The 16309-nt window shown below is 44.6% G+C and overlaps 1 protein-coding gene across 7 annotated transcripts in view; it reads left to right on the top strand.

The window, feature by feature from the left end:
• The first annotated feature begins 7777 nt into the window (after nt 1-7777).
• Nucleotides 7778-16309, top strand: part of LOC115651939 (probable tRNA methyltransferase 9B) — a 69888-nt gene continuing 61356 nt past the window's right edge. For 2 of the 7 annotated variants that reach the window (XM_030563302.1, XM_030563275.1), the window contains exons 1-3: nt 7778-7865; nt 8518-8656; nt 11121-11152. The gene's annotated coding sequence lies outside the window, so the exon portion shown is untranslated. Of the gene's footprint in view, nt 7866-8035; nt 8108-8517; nt 8657-9924; nt 9961-11120; nt 11153-13486; nt 13535-16309 lie in introns of those variants that run through there. The other 5 variants (XM_030563284.1, XM_030563294.1, XM_030563322.1 and 2 more) reach the window with 5 other exon arrangements.

Raw genomic sequence — 16309 nt, 5'->3', positions numbered from 1 at the left:
TCACCTCTCACTCTTACTGACTGCAGTGGGAGTTGAGGGTGCTCAGCACCACACAGGGCAAGAAATTGCTGCTCCCTGATAACGTTCTATGTACAATACAAAAGTTGCTAATATGGTAAGATTTTTATACCCTGATTCAAAGCTCAATGAAATTAATGGGAGTCCTTCAATTGACTACAATAGGCTTTGGATCGGGCCCTTATCAGATAAGCAAATTCCTGTAACCATCCCCCCTCGTTTGATTGACTTCATCTCTCATATATACTCCTAAGAAATGAAATCCCCAGAACACTAAAAATTAGGCTCAGAAAACATATTGTACTCTTTATTTTGATAATTTTTTCAATACCTTTTGTAAGATTTACAGGCACCTTTCAAACCAGTTTTACCAGCCATGCAAGTTACACACCTCAAATTTTTTTAATTGTGCTTCAAGCTACAAATCTATTGTTAATCATCTCTCTAGTCAAGTATCCATTCCTGGTAATTACAGTGTGCTTTTGTACAGTAGATTGAACAGTACACATCTAACAATACACTTCCACTATAAATCAAAGGATCAAAGTTAACATTGAATGCGCAGTGTCTGTTGGGTGGGGTGATAATGAGCAATGGAGGATTATATGTCAGTGGAGAAGTGACTGGATTGCTGTTTATTTCCAGACATTCTAATGTTTTGTTTTGAATTGAAGAATTTAAGTGAAAAAAAATGTAACTGTGTCTTAAGGCATTCACTGCATTCCTTTGAAACACAGGTTCAACCTTAACTGCTTTTATTTATGAATTTCTCAAGTTTTCATATGAGCACCAATAGCATCTGACGTAAATGGGCATAGCTCCATTGACTTTAATGGAGCTGTGTCCATGTACTCTGAGAATGTGGCCTCCAAAGTTTAAGTTGGGTTGTAATATAAGGCAGGACCAGCCTCCTCTGGATGTCCTTATGAAGCTCAACAAAGCAGAGCTCCATTCTTGCAGATTGGGTAAGTGCATAGGACGGGAGGGGAGGGAGTTATAATTGGGTGGGCGGTGAGGGAAGCGCATAGTGAAGGAGAACAGAGAGTGATGCTTTTATTTACACTGAAAGCTCTTAAAGTTTTATATCAAAAAAATTGTAAGCATTTAAAATGATAAAAGACCTGACATCTACTTGGTCAGAGCAATAACTCTTTATATTGCCCCCTGACACAAGCAGCCCAGGCGCAAGGACACAAACTTGGGACCTGATCCAGCATACTTGTACTCAGGTGAGTTGCCCTTATTCACGCAGAGTCCAAATGTAAAGGCTGAATTGTGATGACCCTACATAAGGGGTGGACAAACTACGATCCGCAGGCCGGATCCGACCCATCAGGGCTCTGGATCCAGCCCGCGGGACTGCTGGCCCTGTGGCATGGTGGGCCCTGCGCCGCTGCTGGAAGTGGCAGGCACCACATCCCTGCAGCCCCTGCGGAAGGGGGGGCAAAGGCACTGTCCCCCGCAGCTACATTAGCTGGGAACAGGGAACCACGATCAATGGACCTTTGGGGGAGGGAGTCTGCCCTAGCCCCGGTGTACACTGCTGCCACTCCGGAGCTGCTCCAGATAAACAGTGCCAGGCTGGAGCCTGCACCCGGAGCCCCTCCTGCACCCCAACTCCCTGCCCTGAGCCCCCTGCCACACGCCTTCTGCACCCCTGTCCTGAGCCCCCTCTTGCACTCTGCACGCTCACCCCCTGCCCTGAGCCCTCATACACCCCACACCCTTCCTCTGCCCCAACCCCTTGCCCTGAGCCCCTTCCTGCACACCACAACCCCTCCCACACCCCGCACTCCCTCCTACACCCTAACCCTGTACCCCAGCCCTACATTCATGGCCCTGCATGCAATTTCTCCACCCAGATGTGGCCCTCAGGCCAAAAAGTTTGCCCACTCCTGCCCTACATAAACCAAAAATGCAGTAAAAAGTGATAGGAGGGAAAAATAAAGAAAGATGAGGAGAGAAAGAAAAAAAGGACAAAGAGAGAAAAAAGAGAGAACAGGGGGAAAAGGAAGAAGGAAAAAAGAGTAGAGAGAAAGACAAAAGAAGAGAAATATACAGAGAATGAAGGACAGACAAGAACAAGGATAGAGAAGGGAAAGCGAAGTCCTTGCATGTAAGGTTAAGACTACTTACCTAAGTACGAGTTTGCAGTCTGAGCCCTTGTAAATTCCACATGATAGGCCAGGTCAGCCACTCAAAATTTAGCCTCTGATTCTGCAACTGCAGGGGAATCCCCTGAATTTAAACAGAACGCCATGGAAGGAAAGGGTCCCACACAGACACATGAATTTACAAGACTAGGCCTTACTTTGTTGTCTTTGGTACAGCAGCTTTTTTTTGCCACATCATCAATAAATTAAAATTAAATATTGAAGAAATACTGAAATTGAAACATATTTCTTTTCCTATTCTGGTATATTTGCTTGGTTGTTCTATAAAGAGGATTAAACAAAGTATTTACTGTAGGATTTGTATATTTTATGAAAAAAAGATATATTTCCCTGGACAGTTTGCTTTGTTTCTGCAGATGCTGAGTTTCTTCAGTTTGTTCTTGTGGGTTGGTTTCAAAGGTTTTTTGATGCAAATGGATTGTTGGAGATAGTCTTCTGGATTTTTTTTACTGCTGTTAGTCAAAGATAATTCTTTCTTTCCCCACACCGGGTTCATTTGACTCAGATTATTTAACAAATGTACAACAATAACACTTAGGCCTGGTCTACACTATGCATTTAAACCAATTTTAGCAGCATTAAACCGATTTAACGCCGTACCCATCCACACAACGAGGCCCTTTATATTGATATAAAGGGCTCTTTAAATCAGTTTCTGTACTCCTCCCCAATGAGAGGAGTGGGTTAGTGTGGCCGCAAATTGACGGTACCGGCCTCTGGGCGGTATCCCACAGTGCACCATTGTGACCGCTCTGGACAGCAATCCGAACTCGCATAAACAGGAAAAGCCCCGCGAACTTTTGAATTGCATTTCCTGCTTGCCCAGCGTGCAGCTCTGATCAGCACGGGTGGCCATGCAGTCCCAAATCCAAAAAGAGCTCCAGTGTGGACTGTACAGGAGATACTGGATCTGATCGCTGTATAGGGAGACAAATCTGTTCTATCAGAGCTCCGTTACAGAAGACGAAATGACAAAGCATTTGAAAAAAATCTCCAGGCTATGATACAGAGTCCACAGCACACTGCTGTGTGACAAGCGTAACGGAAAGCCAAAGAATCAAATGGACGCTCATGGAGGGAGGGAGGGGATACTGAGGACTCCAGCTATCCCACAGTCCCCAGCAGTCTCCGAAAAGTATTTGCGTTCTTGGCTAAGCTCCCAATGCCTGTAGGGTCAAACACATTGTCCGGGGTGGCTCAGGGTATAGCTCGTCAATGTACCCCCTCCCCCTTCGTGAATGAAAAGGGAAAAAATTGTTTCTTGACTTTTTTCAATGTCACCCTATGTCTACTGAATGCTGCTGGTAGATGCGATGCTGCAGCAGTGAAGAGCAGTATCCGCTCCCCTCCCCGGTGGCAGACGGCACAATACGACTGCTATCCATCGTCATAATCAGCCCGTGAGTGCTCCTGGCTGGCCTCAGGTAAGGCTGGCCGGGGGCGCCTGGGTAAAAATAGGAATGACTCCCGGTCATTCCCAGTAGATGGTACAGAACGGCTGGTAACCGTCCTCATCATAGCAACTGGGGGCTGAGCTCCATCAGCCCCCTCCCTTTCCTGTGTAAAGAAAAGATTCTGTACTGCCTGGACTATCATAGCAGTGGCATGCTGGGCTCCTCTCCCTCACACCGCTTAATGTCCTGCCTGGGCTATCATAGCAGCTGGAGGCTGCCTCCCCCTCATTTTATCTCAGTAACAAGTCAGTGTTTCTTATTCCTGCATTCTTTATTACTTCATCACACAAATGGGGGAACACTGCCACGGTAGCCCAGGAAGGTTTGGGGAGGAGGGAAGCAACGGGTGGGGTTGCTGCAGGGACACCCCCTAGAATGGCATGCAGCTCATCATTTCTGTGGAATCTGACACGGAGCGGCTGTGCTCTCTGGTTCTCTGATACACTGGTTCTCTAGTACACTTGCTACATATTCTAGGCAGGACTGACTCTATTTTTGGATACCATAAAGGAGGGAATGACCCAGGGGGTCATTCCCATTTTTGTCTTTGCGCCCCCGGCCGACCTCAGCCAGGGGCACCCATGACAGCAGCAGACGGTACAGAACGACAGATAACCGTCATCTCATTGCCAATTTACAATGGCACAGCAGACAGTACAGAACGACTGATAACCGTCTCTGCTGTCATGCAAAGGCAAATGACTGCTGCTGTGTAGCACTGCAGTATTGCCTCTGTCAGCGGCATCCAGTACACATACGGTGACAGTAAAAAAAAGCTGAACGGGCTCCATGGTTGCCGTGCTATGGCGTCTACCAGGGCAATCCAGAGAAAAAGGACGCGAAATGATTGTCTGCCGTTGCTTTCCGGGAGGAAGGAATGGCTGACGACATTTACCCAGCACCACCCACGACAATGATTTTTGCCCCATCAGGCACTGGGATCTCAACCCAGAATTTCAAGGGGCGGGGGAGACTGCGGGAACTATGCGATAGCTATGGAATAGCTACCCACAGTGCAATGCTCCAGAAATCAACGCTAGCCTCGGACCATGGACGCACACCGCCGAATTAATGTGCTTAGTGTGGCCGCATGCACTCGACTTTATACAATCTGTTTTACAAAACCTGTTTATGTAAAATTGGAATAATCCCGTAGTGTAGACGTACCCTTAGCTCATATGTACCACTTTTCTTCTGTGGATTTCAAAGCAGCTTATAAAGATAATGAGTCACCAGGAGAGGTGAAATGGCTTGCTGGTCAGTGCAAAACTGAGAACTGGACTCGGGTCTCCTGGCTATCAGTTTAAGAGTCTACCCAATGGACCATTCTGTTACCAGAAAGGGACCCCTGCCAGCAGAGCAAAGAATGATGCAAAATAGTTATTTTTGTCCAACTGGACAGAGAGATAATTCTTCCTTAAGAAGAAGTCACTAGCTCACTGGTCACTGCTCATATGCACAATGTCACTGTACTATATGCTACAGGATTTGACAGTCATTTTTACACTGTGTAGCAATAAGGTCTGCGGTATTTTGTTTTATGGTGTTCTTTTGTTTTTCTACTTCTCCTGATTTGTACTAACTTTAACAACCTACTTCATCTTTTTAATGCATTAATTAAAATAATGATTGTGTTTCCTCATCCTCTTTTTAATACTCTATTAAAAACAATTACAGCAGTTCCTTGCCATTCTACATTAACCCTGAAAAGCAGGTGCCACAACAATAACTGCTATTGATACAATCATCACCTTTATATTCATGACTATCCTCTACAGTTTTGAGGAGAATTGTCCTTATGGATGAGGAGAATGTAACTAACACTAATGGAATTTACCTATAAGGGATAATAGGCCTGATTCTCCATGGTCTTGCATCTTGTGTAGTCATTCACACACATGCAAAGTGGGTGGGAGTGCTACCAACTCAGATGGCCTGATTTGCTTCTCATTTCCACGGGTGCAAACCAGTAATGACTCCACTCAAATCAGCAGCATTACATCTGTGGAAGTACGAAGAGACTCAGGTAAAAGTAAACAGCTACAAAAGACAGGAGAGATCTGTAAAACAGAGGGGCAAGCCCCCACTCACCAATCATCCTAACCTATCCCTTCACCACCTCAGTTTTATATTGTGTCAGTCTCACAAAACTGGCACAGAAATACTTTTTTGTGTTAGAGGTGTTATTAGCATACTCAAAACAGCTAATATTACATATAATAGAGATAGGAGAATATCTGCAAATGTTATAGGAAACTCCATGAAGGAAATGTTGCAGGTTTTTTGTTGGGGGGTGGGGAGCAGTGTTTGTTCTTCTGCAAAACTGACCAAATCTGGAAAAACCATAGATACACCAGATCTACAGGGATCTTCCAGAAGCCCCCTGTGCAGAGGCCCTAGGCCTCTAAACTGTTTCTAGGTACCCTGGCTAACCCTTGGCTCACTGAAAGCACAGCTCCAGTGGAGTGCTTCCACCAGGAACTAGCATGGACCTCTTCCCTTAGGGATGGGCTGAACACCAAAGCAATGACTCTATTAGTATTAACTTTGGTGCTGAATCCTTGCAATGTTGTAAGTAGGATGATGCATGGAGAGTACCCATCCCCTCCCTCTCCTCTCAGACAGATTCCCATCTCTGTACAAGAGTTTACACTCAGTGTGAGGCAAGCATGGGAGTCAGCATTAGGTAAAAAAAGGAGGAGACCTTGTGGCACTTTAGAGACTAACAAATTTATTTGGGCATAAGCTTTCATGGGCTATAACCCACTTCATCAGATGCATGGAGTAGAAAATACAGTAGGCAGGTAAAAATACATAGTACATGAAAAGATGGGAGTTGCCTTACCAAGTGGGGGGTCAGTGCTAACAAGGCCAATTCAATTAGGGTGGATGTGGCCCATTTCCAACAGTTGACAAGAAGGAGATGAATATCAACAGAGGAAAATTATTTTTTGTAGTGACCCAGCCACTCCCAGTCTTTATTCCAGCCTAATTTGATGGTGTCAAGTTTGCAAATTAATTCCAGTTCCACATTTTCTTGTTGATGTCTGTTTTTGAAGTTTTTTTGTTGAAGAATAGCCACTTTTAAGTCTGTTATTGTGTGGCCTGAGGAGACTGAAGTGCTCTCCTACTGTTTTTTTAATGTTTGCATTAGGTACAAAATGCATAAGTGGCTGCCTGGGGCACTACATTTTTAGGAGTGGCTCTATCTCAACTGTTCCTCTCCATAACTAAAACAAATTTTTTAAAGCACCCCCCACCATCCCAGCAGCAACAGCAGGCCAGGAGTTACCATGACAGTGCAGCTCTAGCTTGGCTATCTCTGGCCAAGTACCCATGTCACACCTAGGACATCAAAACCTCAAGCATCAGCCTCTGTGGGACAGGGGGAACAAGGGTGCAGAACTGACATTCTCCTCCCATCATCCTACAGCCTGGGTGGAGATTTGGGGAGTTTTGTCTTCTCTGCCCACAGCCATGTTGATTGGGTGAGCTTGGTGGCTGTCTGGAGGAAGGCATATCCTGGATCTCCCACATACCGCCGCCAAAAATTACATGCAGTTGTGGTGCTTCTGAGATCCCTGGTGGTGTGTAAAGATTGGAGGGCAGGACAGCGCAGGGAACTCTAGTGAGAGACCAGTTTCTCCCACCCTTACTCCAACCCCATAGTATTCCTAGAGAAGAGGAAGGATAGCAAAGTCTGCCCCCAAATCAGAATGAGTCAGCATGGCGGACTTAGGTCCAAGCTCCTCACAGAGACATGTACTACACTAAGGATGGCAGAAACTGGCCCAACGAGATCCTAAAGGTAAACCAACGTGCCCACGGCGTCAAATGCAGGAACTCCGCTTTGGGGGCCTTCTCGTGAGACCTGAGCCCCTCTACATCTGCCAAACCCTTCCCGGTCGGGATCACGTGGAGGGCGCCCCTGCAAGGTTCCCCCGGGTAATTCCCCTCGCAAACACGAAGGTTGCGCCTGCGGCTCCGCTCCAGAGAGTCACAGGACAAAAGACTCCAATAGGGACCCGAGCGAGCACGTAATCTAGCATGTGCACATTGTTTGGGGGCGGAGGAAGGGCGTCGCGCCGGCCGCGGCTCCGCTCCAGGGAGACTGGCCCTGGGAGCGAGCCCCACGTGGCCAGTGAAGCGCGCGGCGCCTGCAGGCAGCCCCCCGCCCGGGGAAGGCATCTGGCCAGGCGCGCGGCAGGAGGGAGTGGGGGTGAGTAGTCGCGCGGGGAGGGGGGGCGCTGGCGTTGTGCGGGGCTGGGAAGGGGCGAGGAGAGAAGCACCACGTGAGGGGAGACGCAGCGGCGGTGCACTTGTGCAATGCGTGTGTGGGGAGAGGGGAGTTAGCCTCTGGTGCACAAGATCGGGGGCGGGCATAGCTTGGTCCCACCTGCGGGACGGTGGGGTGGACTTGCCCAGCGCTGTCCCAGCGCCGCTGGTGCACGGGAAGCTGCAGTGAGTAGTGCTGGGATGGCCAATTCTATCAGCCCCTCCAGGGTCGGAGCAGGGAGTTATGCCACAGTGGGTGGCTTGAAGTTCACCCGAGCAGACCGTTGCCCTGGGGGAGTTGGAGGGAGCTAGCCCAGCCCTCCCCTCCGCTCTTGTAGAATAATTTAAAATCACAGCTTTCGACAATGTAAATCAGTTCTCCTCCTCTCCCGCGCCGCTCCTGGGAAAAGCGCAGAGCATCTAGCCCGCGTTAGCAGAGAAAGGTCTGCGCTTGCAAACTTCAGTTTTCTTCAGAAACAGATCCAGAGGCCTTGATTCTCAGTGACTCGGTTCCTGAAAGGAGGGGAAAGGTGCTTTGTAGCTGGGGTCCTCTAGAGCTCTCTCTAGTGTCAATTAGCATGTGATCTGCTTCCTAGGGCCCCCCAATGCCTTCCTGGCATGCCCTCTCTCTGCCCTTGGCCTGTCCCTGACATCCGATCCGGGAGCAGCTACAGTATAAGACTGCACAAGGGAGGGGCAAGGCGGTGGAGAATCAGTCCGGGCAGGTCATCTGAAGTAAATTTCATTCTAAAATGTAAAAACAACAAGGAGTTGGGTGGCACCTTAAAGACTAACAGATTTATTTGGGCATAAGCTTTTATGAGTAAAAAAAAAACAAACCTACTTCTTCAGATGCATTCTAAAGTGTAAAGTGCATTAGTGTTTCAGGTTGGCTACAAAATATCTGAAAAACATTATTTTGCATTTCTTATCTGACTTAAACATGCCTGTACCAATTTAAATAAAATACTAAAAACATAAATTTGTTAGTCTCTTATGTGCCACAAGTACTCCTTGTTCTTTTTGCTGATACAGACTAACACGGCTACCACTCTGAAACTAAAAACATAATTTGCATCTGGACTAGGAAAGCGTGTGCTAAATTTAAGAAATAAGCTATCCCAGGAATTTGCATTGTAGCATGCTGTGTAATCTTATTTACTCTTTACTTTGCAGTATTGCATAGAAGCCAGCCAGGTCAGTGACCTATCATGCTAGGTTTTGTAAAACAATATAGTAAATGGCAGTCCCTGTCCCAAAGAGCTTACCATCTAAAGGACAAGATGTAACAGTATGTGAGACAAACAAGCGGGTCAGGGTGGAATGAGAGTAACATGAGGTAACAACAACAAAAAAATCCTACAATAGCATGTGCACCGTTCTTAGGCAGGAGCAACACACAGTTTCCCTTTTAAATGGGGGATTCAGCATTTGGTGGAGTGTGAACTGCAGGTTGGCAGGAGCAGAGCCTATGAGATTGCTGCCTACTGTGGTATCACACCTACCTCAATCCATTGGTATTTGCTTTTGCATGTAAGTCAATGCAGACAGGGTGAAACCCCCTTACTCAAGGTGTGGGGGGAAAGGTGGGGAGAGGAAGTGGCTTGTGGGATAGCTCATGACAAGTGGAGCTGTGCTGCAAGATGGAAAGGGCAAAGGGAGTTGTGCTCTTCTTATTAAGGAACAGATAGCTTGTATTTAACAGCTATATTATTTTAAGTTAAACATTACACAGCAATGAGAGGCTGCTGTAGGCTTCAGGCTGCCACAGTCTATGCTCCACTAATGGTTCAGAATTCCACCTTCCAAAATGGAGGATGACCTTTGGTGTCTGCCACTGCACCTCATATCTTTACACAACAATAAAGCTACTCCACACAGTGGTGGGGCAGGAGCTAGTGTGTAGGCACAGTGCTTCTGTGTACCTGTGCAGAGCTTCATTCTAGAGGCCGATCCTCGGAGCATTTCCACAACTTTGTCCCCTCCCTAACAGAGTAATACTGGGGAAACAAAGTGCTAACTCCTCCTATCCTATTCATGTGAGTAGTCCAGTGGTTCTCAACCTTTCCAGACTACTCCACCCCTTTCAGGAGTCTGATTTGTTTTGTGTACCCCAAGTTTTAGCTCACTTAAAAAGCTACTTGCTTACAAAGTATCTCAGCACACTGTTACTAAGGCTACGTTTATGTCACGAGGGTCATGGAGGTTACAGAATCCATGACTTCCAGAGACCTCTGTGACATTCTCTGCTTCAGCTCCAGGGGCTGTGGGACTCTGGAGCTGGTAGCCAGCGGGTCCAGGCAGGTTCCAGCGACAGGGGGCCTCCTGCAGGGTTCTGGTGATAGACTCCTGAGGGGGCCCTCCTCAGGGTTCCGGCAACAGCCTCATTCTGGGGGAGGGGGATGCCTTGGGTGAGCAGCTGGGGGTGTCACATTTTCTTTTTGGGAAATATGTTTACCCTGCAGCTCCCGGCTGCCATGGAGGGGTGGGGGTGCTGTAGCTTCCAGCTGCTACGGGTGGATGGGGGAACCCCACAGCTCCCAGCCACCACAGTGGTGGGGAAACCATGGAGCTGCAGCAGCAAAAGTCACAGACAGGTCACGGCTTCTGGTAACTTTTGTTTATTGCCCATGATCTGTCCCTGACTTTTACTAAAAATAACCGTGAGAAAATTTTAGCCTTAACTATTACTGAAAAATTGTGTACTTTTTCATTTTACCATATGCTTATAAAATAAATCAAGTGGAATATAAATATTATACTTTTCAGGATATAGTATATAGAGCAGTATAAACAAGTCATTGTCTGTATGAAATTTTAGTTTGCACTGACTTTTCTAGTGCTTTTTATGTAGCCTGTTGTAAAACTAGACAAATATCTAGATGAGCTGATGTACCCCCTAGAAGACCTATGTGTACCCCCAGAGGTACACATATCCCTAGTTGAGAATCACTGGAGTTAGAAAATAAATCAAAAAAATCTTCCCTCTAAGTCATGCACGTAAGTCCCATGGACTTCAGAATTTGGCCCATTGGGTACAGTTTGGTTTTATTTCTCTGTCTGTGTTAGAGAAGCTAGAGGTTTCTCATGAATTTTAATTAAACAAGATACAAGTAAGTGATTTATTTGAAATGGTCTCTGCAAGTAAGCTCATATAGACATAAATATTTGTACTGAATTAATTTTTTTTAATGTGTAGAAAAAAGATGAAATCAGCGCTGAGCTAAAGAGGTTAGTGAAGCATGACATTTTAAATGGGGTATGGTGGTGGTTACAGTTTTCCCAAAAGCTGAAGCAGCTACAGTGTTCAGAACATTCGGGTTGGAAAAATATTGCTATGGCAACAAATTACTTTTATATTCACATAGAGCAAAAATAGATCTCTCTCTCTCCCCCTCATATTTTAAAGTGCTTGAAAGATTAAAGGTGATAGGCAGAAACAGTTGCACTAATATATTTTTCATTTTTCTTCATTTGCTTTATATATATTTCTGTATGAATCTGAAATGCAGAAATAATTTAGAGCTAGAAGCATCTTACTACCAAAAAGTAGGAATTGCTTGGGGAAGGGGAAAGTATAATTCAGTCAGAACTTCTATTCTGACTGTGGTATAACATGTTGGGCTTTAATTTATTAAAAGAAATATTCCCAACAGCCATAAGATATAAAAAAAATTCTATATTTGACAAGACTAAAATTATTACACTTCTTTTCTAGCATGAAAGACTCCACCCAATTTTTTTATTCTAGATCAGCTACAGTGAATGTCAAACTAGTTGATTTTCTGGCAAGACAGAGATTCGTTCATTTTATCTTTTATTTTTTAAAAGTGTGTGTGACTTTCATTTTTATAAATGTGAGCAGCTAGCAGTGCTTTGTGCCTATCTCTCAAAAGGTGAGCCTGTGTGCAAGGGGCAGAGTGACTGAAGAGGAGCTGTAAAAGCAGCAAAGAATCCTGTGGCACTTTATAGACTAACAGACGTTTTGGAGCATGAGCTTTCGTGGGTGAATACCCACTTCCTCAGAAATACCCACGAAAGCTTATGCTCCAAAACATCTGTTAGTCTATAAGGTGCCACAGGATTCTTTGCTGCTTTTACAGATCCAGACTAATACGGCTACCCCTCTGATACTTGAAGAGGAGCTGTGTGTCTCATTAGGAAATACCCAGTGTACAAGAGGCTCTCTGCTGGAGCCAAAGTGTTGGCTGTGTGCCTCGCCCATCCCATTGGTATACCTGTCAGAGGGGACATTCTGGGCTGGGGCAGGACAGGCCTGGGTATATTGGATACAGGATGGGGAATAATGGGGTCTTCTCATGCCTTGGCTATTCTGCACCCATGCAGTGTCTCATAGAGGCCACTGTATCAGTTATGCTGGCCCCAGCAGCTGCTGAATAGACAAGGTACAGATTGCTTCCCTTCAGTCCCTGTGCTCAGTTTGGATCTTTGTTAGCTGGTGATTGAGGCCCAATCTGGACAAGAGTTAAATAATTTTGTTTTGTTGGGGAAACAGCCAGAAGGAATGATTAAATACATAGCAACTCCTTTAATTCGCTGGGGATGGCTGCTACTTGTGAATCATGTTTGCAATATAGGATAGCTATTAGAACAGAGGCTACTGCTGGATGTGCAGGTAGCAACCACATCAAAAATACTTTTTATCATCTGTACCTGTTAAGGTGAATGGGACCTTCCATTTCATGCTTAGACCAGGTCATGCATATATGTGCCTTTGTCATCTTGAAATTATACTATTGTAATGTACCTTAACAGGGCCTAAAGTATATGAAGGTCTGTAGGAGAACAAAGAATAGACCTTATACAGCATTCAGATGGCATGAGTGGGCTGTAAAGACAGCTCATCATCCATCAGAAATATGCCTAAAGGACAATGGAGAGTTCAAAAATTCTTCCACAGCCCTATCAACCTTCTAGTTAGTTTGCTGAAAAAGGAATCTGTTTCTTAATGACATTCGATGGAATTCTTAGGAAGATCCAACTACTATAAATATGTTGAAGTTTGCTCTGAGCAGAGTTAATTGCAGGATTAGGGCCTTTGTCATGTTTATCCATACCTTGTGCCAATCATATTCAAAGAGAAGAGATGGAAAAAGAAGCCCTCTAGCCCAGTAGTCTCAAAGAACACCAAAGCAACCTCATGGTTGAGAGACTAGGCACAAAATTCTCCTCTCAGTTAGCTAGTGCAAACTCATTGACATCAAATAAAGGCCCCTGTAATCCTTTTCTCTTTTAGAGGAGCAGCCACTGGAGGGGGTGAGAGGGACTAGTCTTTTTACATTCAATGAAGTCCCTCTCCAAATTGCTGCAAGACTATTGCATTCTTACTCCTGGTTTCCCCTGATTCCTCCCCAACTTCTAGTGTGGTTGTACTATTGCCTTGAATGGGGTTCTGCTGGTAGATCAAATGAGAATTTTGGCTCTGTCACTAAGGATGAGGGGGTGGCATAGGCCTCTCATACTCCTCCATCCCATGGCCTTTTTCAAAGAAAGTGGGATGTAATGTAAGTTATCTTTTTCTCTTTGTGCCTTTTCTCCCCCTAGAAAAGGTGGTAGAAGAAGGCTGACGGCCCCTGCAGGACATGTACACAGGTACCTTAAAGCATAGCTAGGGCCCCTCACCCCACTTCGTAAAAAATAAGTTTCTCAGAGTGAGTTATAGACCAATCTTTGTCTATTTTTAATAAATATCCAAGTATCTTGTATTTACTAATTTTCATCCCCCCATTCCCTCTCATCTAGTTTTGAACAGTCCTTCAGGTACTGCTCAGCATTGCTTTTAGATGCTTAGGATTATGGTATTATGTATGAATATAATTCCATGGGGCTATGCTGCACTTATAGCCTCTTCTACTCTTTCTTTCAGTGTGGGACCCAAAAGAGTATGAAACCAGCATGTTCTAGCAACAACTATAGCGTTGGCTCCCAGCAGTAATAGATTGGTGGATGCCTCTGCCGATGAGAATCAAATAAACAATGAATTTTCCCGTTTTTGTCAAATCCAACTGCTGTTATTTTATAATAGCAGAAATTATTATAAATTACCTTTACTACCACATTAATAATGCACCTGTGTGTGATAGATCTTCTTCTGTATTAGTCATAGATCAGTTGTACTACCAAAGAAAAAACATCTGCAGAGGTACCATTATAAACTGTTGTTGGCGTTATTTAGTAGAATTGCTGCACAAGGATCTTTTTTTTGAGTTAAGCAGACTCGTGCAGAATATATATATCCCCAAATGCCCTTCTTCATTGCTCTACAAGAAATACAGTGGTATCTATGACCCTGTTTAGAGGAATGAAGCTTCTGTTTGTCTCCCGCTCATTCTGTCAGCATTCACACAGTGAGTTCAGTAAAAATCCCTGAGGTATTCCAGTGTCAGACCACAAAGCCATTTCTGCCTTTTAGAAAAATTACTGTGTTTCAAGGAATGGAGACTGTGGGGAATATTCCTGTGAAGTAAAGACTTGATGTAGCAGTGCAGATACAGGAACTGAAAGGTTGGTGGGGGAGGAGTAAAAGACTGAAACAAAAGCAAAGTAAAAGGAGAAAATACATATATTCTGATTTTAGTTACTCTTGAGAAAATCTAGAGTAACTGCATGAAGTCAATGAAGTTCCCTGGAGTAGTGCAGATCAGAATATGGCCTTGCATGAAGAAAAGGTGAGCAGTGATCAAGAGACACAGAAGAAACTCTGAGCTGTACTGACAGCAGAGAAGAAAAATAAATGGGATCATGAAGTGTTCCTTCCTTCTTTCCTTCCCTGAATTTGGATCAAAATCAGACCTGCCTAAACAAGTACACATTGAACTGATGTAGCTTTTTTATAAACATTGCAGTAACTTCCACAGTCCCCCAAAATGGATCAGGCCCTCTGTTTTAGGGGCTGTACCAACACGTAACAAAAAGAATGGTCCATGCTCCTAAGAGCTTACAATCGAAATATGAAAGAAGAGACAAACAAATAGATGGGGGAGCACAAGATAACAATGAGACAGAACTGGTCAGTGTGATAAGTACTGGTCACACAGTATACCAGCTGCTTAATCTTTGTCAAGTTTTTGTCAGCTTCTCAGAAGAGATGTAAGGAGGGATTTGAGGAGTAGAGAAGTTGTGCCTGCTTATAGCAGGGCTGACGTTCTCCTTTTGACCTGGATTCTGTGCTGAACCCAGTTTTCACTGAGTTCTGTGAGGGGGCCACAGAGGAGTTGGTTGCAGCTCCCTGATTCTGGGGCCAGTTATATACTGGCCCTAAAGTAGATTAGAGCAGCCTGGGGACTGCGATAATGTTTACTGGTTGGTTATGGCTCCCAAAAGGAAGCTCTGCCAACTGGGGATTGCCAGAGCCCAACACACTCCAGCTACACACTCTCTCTCTCTCTCTCTCTCTCTCTCTCTCTCCACCCCTGCTATACACCGTCCCTACAGATGTAGAAGTATTTAATATTTATAAAACAACTAGTTTCAGGTTGTTTTTGTTATTAATACTTACTACCCATCTAATCCCACAGCTGTAAGAAAGGATTGATACAGTGGATAGTATCAGTTCTGCCTGATTTTCCTCTTCTTTACTTCAGTGGAGTTTCTCCAGTTTTACACTGGTGTCAGTGAGAAAAGAATCAGGCCTAGATAATGCAGCTCATGTAAACAACTGTGAGGGGAAAAAACAACTTTTTTTTTTCCTATAACAAAAAGGTGTTTAGATTTTCCATGCTTCATCTTCCTGAAAGGTATATTGTTGAAAAATAATTTCTAATTGGTTTAGCTTGTGGGAACAGTTTTCTCTTGAAACGTCACATTCTTCATTGATTCTCTGTGACTTTTCAAAGGGGAAGGAAACTTTTAATGCTTCACATGAAGAAACCAGTGATATGATCTCATCAGGAGATGAAGGCGTTCAAAGTCCAGATTTCCAGTCCCATTGATGCAGAATGTTTACTTGTCAGATCTCGTTTGTTGTCAATGTTCAAATGCATGTAATTTCTTGCAAGGCAGGGATTTGGAATGTGAGGCCACAGCAGTAATGAAGGACATTTGCACGGTGGTTGAGCAGATAGTATGCTTTTTTAGAAATCAACTTAGTAAAATCAGCACAGTGCCAGCATTAGTATTCAGATAAAATGTAGGCTTCTATGAACAGGCAGTCATGCAGTCAAATTCTTAAGCGAAAACGTCAATGTTAGAGCATGCCTCTGGTGTCTCAAATACTTCCCAAGAAGAGCATGAGGTAGTTTTCAGTATGTTGGGAATGTTCAACCTTAGACTGAGATCCCATTTATCTGTAGAGCACACCCAGAAATACCGGTACCATTCTACTCTTTGACTCTTATCTGTTTGCAGCAAAGGTAATTGGTATATACT

This window comes from Gopherus evgoodei, chromosome 1 (assembly GCF_007399415.2).
Source record: "Gopherus evgoodei ecotype Sinaloan lineage chromosome 1, rGopEvg1_v1.p, whole genome shotgun sequence".
Classification (NCBI taxonomy): Eukaryota; Metazoa; Chordata; order Testudines; family Testudinidae; genus Gopherus; species Gopherus evgoodei.
The sequence above is the reverse complement of the archived record's forward strand: the minus strand, read 5'-3'. Positions and strand labels throughout refer to the sequence as shown.